The following is a 10,242-nucleotide window of genomic DNA, read 5'->3' as shown; positions in this document are numbered from 1 at the left end:
GATTGCTTGATCTAGAACCATGTCTGCCTACATGCCACCATGCTCTCCACCATCATGATAATGAACAAATGCTCTGAACTGTGAGCAAGGCAAATTAAATGTTTTTCGTTATTTTAGAAGTTATTGTAGATGAGCAAAACAATCTGGAAAACTAGATGCAACTACTACCAAAATGAAGAGGATAATAAGTCAAAATATCTATTTTAAATTATGTAATGAATGTCTACGACTTAAAAGGGAAAACATGTGATGTTCACCTTTTATCAAGATGTTACTGAAGAGGTGTATGGGGGTTGACAATTTCTGTGAGAAATCCCAGAATATAAATCAAGTAAACAATTACACCTGGATGACTCAGAAGGAGCCTCACTTAATACTAATTGGCTTTTTTGGCTCGTAAATAAATTTAATACCTATACATTTTTATTTTATTTATCCTCCCATTTTATTTTAGTATTGGTATTGTTTGTTTTTACTTTTGATAAACATATTGTGGCTCCATAATAGTATATTTCAAATTAATGATTTCTATAAATCTACATGCAATACTTTCTTATCATGTCATCTTTAAAATACTATGTACATGGGTAACATTTTTTTGCATAGGTTATGTATACTTTGGAGGACACCAAGTCCAATTGATTTACTGAAGAACTGGAAATATCAGTAAATTGCTGTGTCTTGACCACCCAGGGAGAGGTATTTTTCCAGGGCCTTTCACTGTTTGAATGAGGTGTATCTACACTTTAGTAGCAACAATGGGGAAAAAAAACCCTCCAAATCCACTAACTTGAGATTCCTTAGAAAATGTAGCTAAATAAAATCACAGAGACTAATTATAAATATGACATTCTTACTCTCTGAAAATTCTTAGTACTTGAGAACTTCCTCTACACTCTTATGTTATAAAATGATTTTTTTATTGACGGTATGCTTCTGGGAAGTGGTAAAGTTTAAAAATATTTAAGAGATGGTGAAAAGGAAGTGAGTAGACGCTGGAAAGAGTGCTTCTGAAGGTTAACAGAGTGAGCGAAGCCACAATTCTTATTTCTTTGTGTATTCTGCTATAAAGTGAATGGCTGTGCACCAGTGTGCATGACCAATATGAAGAGCTTCTGCACACCTATCTGTAAGGCAAGGTCCACATATCATTATAAGGATCTCTAAGGCTGTTAGCCAAAGTACTCCTTATAGTAACAGAAATGACTAATGCCACAGGACAAAAGAGACCACAAGACCAGAGCTGTCACATTAGTTACAGAATTTCAACAGTGGGGAACTGCAGGGAATTGGAGTTAACATACTCCTTGTCATTGAGAGTTATAATTCTCCACACTTGTTTCAGCATCATTCAGCTAGAGTAAGGACTGGAAGGGGAAATCTGGGAATACTGTCTTCACCATATTAATGTTAAAAAGAGAATGGAATTTTATGTGGCTTGTTAATTATCTGAACATTTATTCATGAAGTAGTCAGTTGCAAAGCAAACTATTTCAAAGAAAATCCATTGCCCATCAACTATACAAAAATGACCAAATAAATTAGTTTTAAAGGTAAATATAACTATCAAGTGAGAGTGATAATTATTTTTTTGAGAAACACCTAGTTAATGAACTTACTATTTAATTTTCATTCCCAGCAGAATAATCTTAATAGTGAAACTTTTGTGGCTCGCTCTGAGATTTTACTGGTAATGTGTTGACAGGATAAATCCTCTTGTGATATTGTGTTGTTCAATATTTAGTAACTTAGGTCTGCTAGTTGTTGACAATGATTTTTTTTTTCAATCAAAGTCCTAGATCTATCAAAAGAAAGCTTAAACATGCAATTAGGTGAGCTTATTTCCCTTGTTGAGCAAATAGGTTTCAATATGCGTGCGTGCGCGCGCGCACACACACACACACACACACACACACACACACACACCCCGCACGCACTCACGCACGCGCGCGCACGCGCACACACACACACATCATATTTTTTTAAGTGCCTGACACAATGTTGTGAGACAAGGAGTCTCCACATACCCCATTGAGTTTACACGGGTCTAACCTAGGTCTTTGGCATATATATTATGGTTCTGTAGCTTGGTGTTTTGTGGCTTTCCTAACAGTGGGAGCAGGAGGGGTTGTCTTTTACTTTTTTGCGTGCTTCTGAGACCCTTTTCCTCCTAATGGGTTGCCTGAGCAAGCTTTGACATGAAGGTGCGTTCCTAGTATTATCACATCTTTTTATGCCATGTTCCATTGATATCCCTTGGGAAATCTGCTCCTTTTAAGAGAAACTGAAGAGGAGTGGGTCTGGAGAAGAGGCACGTTAGGGAAAGGGACTTGCAGGAGAGGAGAGAGGAAACTGGGATCGGCACGTAATATATGAGAAGAAAACAAATCCAAACAAGTCTTCTCCCCCAGTGAGCTACTTTGAAGGAAACTAAAATTTTATTTGCAAATAATTATCAATTGTAAGCATCTTCTGGGTTCTGGTTGGGGGCTGTTTCCACTTCTCCTATCAGCTCTAGGACACCATTTTGTACATTCCCATATAAGCTCAGCACTTGCTGCCACAGTCTCTCTGAGTTCATATATATTTATTGACACTGTTGATCAAAAGGGCCCTGTTTCCTCGTGTCATCCACTACCTTTACCTCTTATACTCTTTCAGCCTCCCCTTCAGTATGGTTTCCTGCACCCAGAGGGGAGGAATTCATGGAAACAACCTGATCGGGGTGGAGTTCTCTTACTTCCTGCAACAGTCCTCCTGACGGTGTTAATGATAAATATTTTCATTTTCAGGAAACTTACCAGAAGAAGCCAAAGGAAAGATGTTGCCAACACAGATGATTATACTGTTCTGATGATTGGGTTTTTTTTTTATTTGTTTGCTTTTAACTCAATTCTTATATATAACCTGGTAGGTTTTTTGTGAGACCATCCCTGGATTTGCTGCGTGTCCAATATTTTCACTCTATTCTGATACTACTCGTAGTCAGAATAAAATGGTTCCCAGAAGGGTTAAGTCTTCGTCCTACAAACTGTCTCAGTTCTGTTGTAAACTGTACACATAGTCACCAGACAACTAAACTGAAGGGCAACTTGATCACAATCATAGTAGTCCTTTCTCCTTTAGTATGGAAAGGAATATCATCCCAGTATTTAATTAGATAAAATGATGGTCATAGAATAAAATTTAAGAATCCCAAACCTATTTCATTGTCTATCATTTCACGTAATAATTGGTACTTTGTCTTAGTGGACAAAGTCCCCAAGGTCATCCAGGAAAGCAACTGACAAGAACATCATAAGGTCAGTTTTGAAAACCAGAAAAAAAAAAAGATTCCAGACAAATGTTTTCCAAATAGATAGAGGAACATTTGTTAAAAGAAGAAAATAGTCCTGTCATCAAAGACAGTACATTCTCTTGAACTATTCATTATTTTCTTATAAATGTTAAGATAACTATGCTTCTTAGGAAATAAATTAACTGCTTTTTCTCTTCTATTCATAGTCTAGGGATACAGAAACAAAATGTTCAGTTTTTGCATTTCTTACAGAGTTCAAAATAATGGCTGCTTTTTGTGTGAATTTAGCAAATACCCCCTTTCATTTAAAGCAAAAGAAGTTGTTTCAAAGTTGGAATATTATTAATATACTAGGACTCGGACAGCCCTTACTCCCACTGTTAGAATTCCCACAAGAACACCAAGATACACAGCCATAACATATATGCAGAAGGTCTGGGTCAGCTCCTACAGTCTCTCTGATCTCAGCAAGCCTTCATGAACACTTGTCAGTTGACTGTGTAGGACTTCCGTCTTCCCATGATGGCCTTAACTGTGTAGGACTTCCTTCTTCCCATGATGGCCTTAACCCTCTGGTTCCTCCAATCCTTCCTTCCTCTCCTCCACTGACCCCCAGAGCTCTACCTCTTGTTTATCTGTAGATCTGCTTCCATTAGGTGCTGAATAAAGTCTGTGTGGTCTCTCTGATAAGTAGTCTATTAGGCTATGCCTAAGATCACTTTCCAGGCCAGACAAACTGTAGGCCAAAGGGCGTATGACAGGGTTGATATTTCAGCTCCTCCACTTGAGGCCTTGCCTGGTTACAAAGAATGACTGGGTTCAGGCTCCATGTCACTCATTACAAGAAGTCCCTGCTAGGGCTACTCTCGTAGATTTCATGGAGTTTCTACTGCATCAAGTTTCCACAAGTTCCCTTCCCATGTGCCCCTTAGTTGCAGTCATTTCCTCCCAGCATTTTCTTTTGTAACCCCAACCCTATTCAGTCCATCCGTAAAATCAATTTTCCCTCTTCCCAGGGAGATCTTCACACTCCTTTAAGCTGTCTTGTTACTCACTCTCTGGGTCTGTAGACCATTGCATGATTGTCTTTTATTGACAGCTATATCCACTTGTGAGTGCACACATACCATGTTTGTCTTTCTATGTCTGGGTTACCTCACTCAGGATTATTTTTTTTTCTAGTTTCATTCATTTGACTGAAAATTTCATGGTATCACTGATTATAACAGCTGAGCAATGCTCCATTGAGTAAATGTGCCAGATTTCCTTCATCCATTCTTTGAATGAGAGAAAACTAGGTTACTTCCTGTTTCTGAATATTATTAACAAAGCTCCTATGAAAAAAAGTTGAGAAAGTTTTCTTGAGATAGGATATAATATTCCCCAAGAATGGTATACCTGTGTCTTAAGGTATAAATATACATAGTTTTCTGAGGAAACCAATATGTTAACTTCCAAAGTCTCTGTAGAAGTTTGCACTCCCACCACCAATGGAGGAGGGTTCCTCTTGTTCCACATGTTGACCAGCATGAGCTGTCACTTGAGTCTTTGATCTCAGCCATTCTGGGAGGTATAAGATGGAATCTCAGAGTCTTTTTGATTTGCATTGCCCAGACAACTAAGGTTGATGAACATTTCTTTGAGTGTTTCAAGTCATTTGTGATTCCTCTGTTAATAATTCTGTTTAGATCTGTATCACATTTTAATTGGACTATTTGATTTTTGTTTTTGGATGTTATATCTGGTGCCAGGGTGAGAATAGCTATTCATAATTTTCTCTTCACTCATTCTTGTACTTTTTCCTGATTTTAGTGAAATAACTTTGAATTTCTCTCTATTTAATTTGATGGTGGTAATAGGCTTTCTATAAATTGCTTTTATTATATTTAGATATATCCCTTGTACCCCTGTTCTTTCAAAGACTTTGAATATGAGAAGAAGTTGAATTTTGTTCAAAGGACTTTTCAGCATCTAATTAGATAATCATGTGTGTGGTTTTTTTTTTTATTTCAGCTTGTTTATGTGGTGGATTGAGAGATTTTCAAATTTGAATCATTCCTGCATCTCTGGCAAGAAGCCTACATGATCATGGTGGATGTTCTTTTTGTATGTGTTCTAGGATTTGGTTTGCCAGTAGTTTGTTATGTATTTTGCACCAATGTTCATGAGGGAAATTGGTTTGAAATCTCTTAGCTGAGTCTTTGTGTCATTCATATATATCATTGTGACTGTGATCTCATAAAATGAATTTCACATTGTTCCTTCTGTTTCTATTATGTGGAATAATTTGAAGAGTATTGGTACTGGTTTTGTTGTTGTTGCTAAGTTTTATTTTATTTTTTCATTTTTTTAAAATATAAAATTCTACAGTAAAACTATTTGACTCTGAACTTTTTTTCTTTTCTTCTCTCTCTCTCTCTCTCTCTCTCTCTCTCTCTCTCTCTCTCTCTCTCTCTCCTCTTTCTTGGAAGATTCCCTCATCCCCACTAGTCTCTTACTTTATACATAACTTCTATGATTATATGGATTGTAACACATATTAAAAGCTTAAAATCTAACATCCATACATAAGAGAAAATATACAATATAATTTTTGGTGTCAGTGTAATCCCAGTCAGAAAAGAAACTACCAATACAACTCAGCTACAGACACTGTAACCTACAACAAGTAATAGCTGTGTAAAAGTTATCAGCATTACCAACTACCTTTTTGTATTGAATTTAAGGCTTATTCCATGAAATGGAAACCATGCCTGACAATGCTAAAGTGGGCAAAAACCTGAGACTAGTAGGTTACAGAGCTGGGGGAAAACCTACTGCTGTTATTCTGCTAAAAAAAAAAAATTAAAAGACTCCTAATGAGTACTGCTATACTCATAGATCTGAAAGACTTTAAAGAATTCAGTTCTACATGGTAGTTATCATCAAATCCGTCCTCTCAAGAATCTGCAAGCTACACAGGATAGGAGGCAAAAGATTTTAAGAGCCAGAGGTGACAGATGACTTCAAGGAAATAATAACTTCCAGAAACAGTGAGACTACTGCACTTATGAGCACATAGAGACCATGGCATCATCCAAGATAGCTGAATAATTTCAAGCCAAATGAGGTTCTACTACTGAAAAGAGAAAGTGGATATAAAGTCCCAGTCTTAACCAAGATGCTATGTGCTATTGTTACCTTCTGGCAATGAGAAAATCTGTTTTCTTCAATGGTGTCTCACTGGCTATAGCAATAACATTTCAGGACAGACCGTGTGTGTGTGTGTGTGTGTGTGTGTGTGTGTGTGTGTGTGTGTGTATACATGTGTGTGAATGTGTGTGTTTGTGTGCATTTCCTGCCTTTTTTGTTTTTTTAGTTTTATGACATTGTTCATTTTTAAATAAAAGAGAGATAGAAAAGAATATAAGGTGAGATGAGTAGTGAGTTGTAGGGTTTTGGATAGATTGGGGAAAACAAACAAACATATTATGTGAAAATTCTTTTCTATTAAAAGATAAGAAAAATGATTTTAAGGGCCTGTGAAACGGCTCATCAAGTAAAACCATTTACTTTCAAGCCTCATTACCTGAGTTGGAGCTCCATGATGCACACGTGAAAGGAAAGACCCAACTCTTTCAAGCTGTTCTTTGTTCTCTTCACATTTTAATGGCATATCTATGCATACAGACATGAACACAAAATTATTAAAAATGAATGTAAATATAATGAAATTTAATTGATGAATTCAGAGAGGTAGTGTTGTAAGGAGTATTGATTTATATGTATATTCTGTCTATGTTCCCTAACAAAACTATTTCCAAACACTTTAGAGAATATTTTCTGATGTCCTTATTTTTGGAAATATGAAACAAACTCGTAAAAATATTTCTTTAAATCTTTTGCATATATCTTTGGCTCTGTTTGCCATTTAATAAATATTTTCAATTTGTTCATATGTAATTTTCTTGCGTTTTTCATATCATCTCTCCTTTTTGAGCATCCTTTATTTGCATCAAAATATTTTTTCAGAAGGTCTTCCTTGGATTTTTTCTCAGAGATAGTTTTTCTTGGCTTATTTTTATCTTTTGACTGATTTGTCTGATTTTTTTATTTTGTTCAAAACTGAACATTTATATCTTCTTATATATGTGTTCATTCTTGAATGAGATTCTTATCGTTTAATGGAATTAGCCATTTTTTAAGTATTATGGACTTTCTCTGTGCCAAGGTTTTCCCTGCGGTATACAAGTTTAAGATCATTTTATGTCCATAATAAGTCTCAACATATGCAGTGAATTGATACCTTTGGTTTTTTAAATTCATATATATTGTTTACATTTTAAATTAAATTATATTGATATTATTAGCACCATTCTCTATCGTCCCTTCTATCCTTGGATGTACTACTCCTTTGACAATTATTTTATTTATTATTATATAGATATATAAATGTTTAGATGTATAAAAATGGCCTTCTCAGTACAGTTAGTGACATTTGTACACATATAATTGCATAAATGACCACTTGAAACTGCATAAACAATTTGGGAGCTCAGGTGTAAGGGGTAGGGGTTGGAGGTGTAGGTGTTCCCTCAGGAAAACTTGTTCTCTGGGAGGGACTGCTGGCAGTCCTTAGCTACCTATAGTACTTTGTCTGGGGCTAAGGCCTCATCAGGCTTTCCTCTTCTACTGAAATATGCCTGTTAGAAACACTGAGGTTCTTTTTAGGAAGCCATACTGTTGAGATGTCATGAATATAGCTCTGCTTTCATCTCCTGGAAACAGATCTCACAGAAGTATATCTTGTCTTCTGGTTCTTGTAGTCTTTCCCTATCATCTGTATAATGTTCTCCGAGGCTTAAGTACAGCAACCATATTGCCAAATGCATGCATGCATACACACACACACACACACACCCACACACACACACACACACACACACACACACACACACAAATGCATGCATGCATACACACACACACACAAATGCATGCATGCATACACACACACACACACACACACACACACACACACACACACACACATAATGTGGCTGGGCCCATGATCATTTCTTCTCTGTATTTTAAACTGTTGTGGTATTTTATAATGGTCTCTATCTGTTGCAAAGAAAACCTACTTTGATGATAGCTGAGAGTTACTCTATTTTGTGGGCATAAGGGTAAGTTTTTAGAATACATTTAGGAATTATGGTGTTTAGTAAAGTGGTGCTAGAAAGTTTTCTTCTAAGATTCATAAGCTCAAAATTCTGTGGTGAAAGTTTTGGTTTCTTTTACATGTTTTTTGTTTTGGGTCTCAAATATGAAACATGGAAATGTTTTTAGTTCATTCTCAATTGAAAACAAACTCATGAGAGGGCACATGATCTTTGTCAGCTGGAAAGAGACTCAGGAAAGGTATATGACTTTTGTTAACCAAAACAAACCCCTTAAAGTTCACGTGAGGTTTTTCTGAAACCTGTCTTGTGAGAGGGCATGTGATGGTTTGCTGAAAACAGACACATGAGAGGGCACATGATATATAGGAAGAATTTAAATAAAAGCCCACCGACACTGAGACAACACTACTGCACATTTCAATGATTTACATTGCTTTGCTGGTCTTCACTCTGCAGAGAGAAATGCTCCAAGAATTTCTCATGGTACTCTGGCTGAATCTGGTTGCTTCATCTGAGTCGTGCTGATATAGAAGAGCCCTCCTGTTTCTGCTGGATCATGCCCTGACAATGATTCATGTTGCTGTTTGGTGTGTGCTATTGGATTGGCCTGCTAGTATCCTGACCATGCAGAGTAGAATTGGCCCAAGGAACTATGTTGAAAGAGATAAGCATCCCCTACCCCTATTAAGTTTTTTTCTCTCTACCTCTGATAGGTGGGTTGGAAGGGAGGTAGAAGCATCTAAGAACCCTAAATAAAGTAGGTGTTTGGAAAATCTAAGCCTACAATCCTCCCCGTTGTTGGCTAGATTCCTAGTAGAAGGCACGATCTCTCACTCTCCCTATGCCTCATTTAGGAAGCCTTGAGACCAAGTGGATCACTGTTATTTAGTGTCAATCATGATGCTAGTATTGCGCCTTTAGGTATATCTTGCATTGTTTGTCATCGCTGTGACTCATAGACAACATAGGCAGGTAGGGTTATGCGAGATGTCCCCAGCTCAACAGCTGAAATATACCTCCTTGTATTATAGATGTTGTCCTTAAAGAACATTTTAGGTCACATCCATCTCAGACCATCAGACTTCTTTGTCTGAAGTGCATGGTGTCTTCAGCAATTGGGATTTACTGTCAACCTCTGGAAGACAACTAAACACAACAAAAATAGCCTTTATAGTTGAGGAATCTCTGAGACACCCCTAAGTAACAACTCAAAGGGAGGATTATGAAGGCTTTCCCATATAATCTCTGAGTCTATGGCTCACACGATAGACTTTTCAGCCCAAAGTAACATAAAGCAACCACCCCCCATACACACACTTATATATAATTTTAGGTAAATAAAAATAAATGATCTCGTGTGGGTTTTATCAAGCATCTTTAGTATTATTTTTCCTTCTTCGCTCTGTATTGACCTCCTCTCCTGCTCATCCCATTCCCTCCACTCAAGCTTTCATGAAATCTGCTATTCTCCTCTCTGTTGCTCTCACTCTCCCGTGGTCAATTTGTGCTTCTTTGATCAGTGTGGTTACTCCAGGCTGCATACTTACATCTGGATATTTAGAGATAGGAAACACATGTAAAGGAGACCATGAAGTTTACCTTTCTTTTCCTGGTTACGTCACTCCGTATATTTTCTAATTCCATCCATTTACCTTCACATATCATGATATAAATTTTTTATAATTGAATACTCTGTGACATATATGTACCTCATTATTTATTCATTATTTGAAGAACATTTAGTTTGCTATTTCATATTCTGAATAGTATGGCAATGAACATGGA

Source organism: Acomys minous (genome assembly GCF_964271855.1).
Source record: "Acomys minous genome assembly, chromosome: 9".
NCBI lineage: Eukaryota > Metazoa > Chordata > Mammalia > Rodentia > Muridae > Acomys > Acomys minous.
This window is presented reverse-complemented; position numbering follows the sequence as displayed.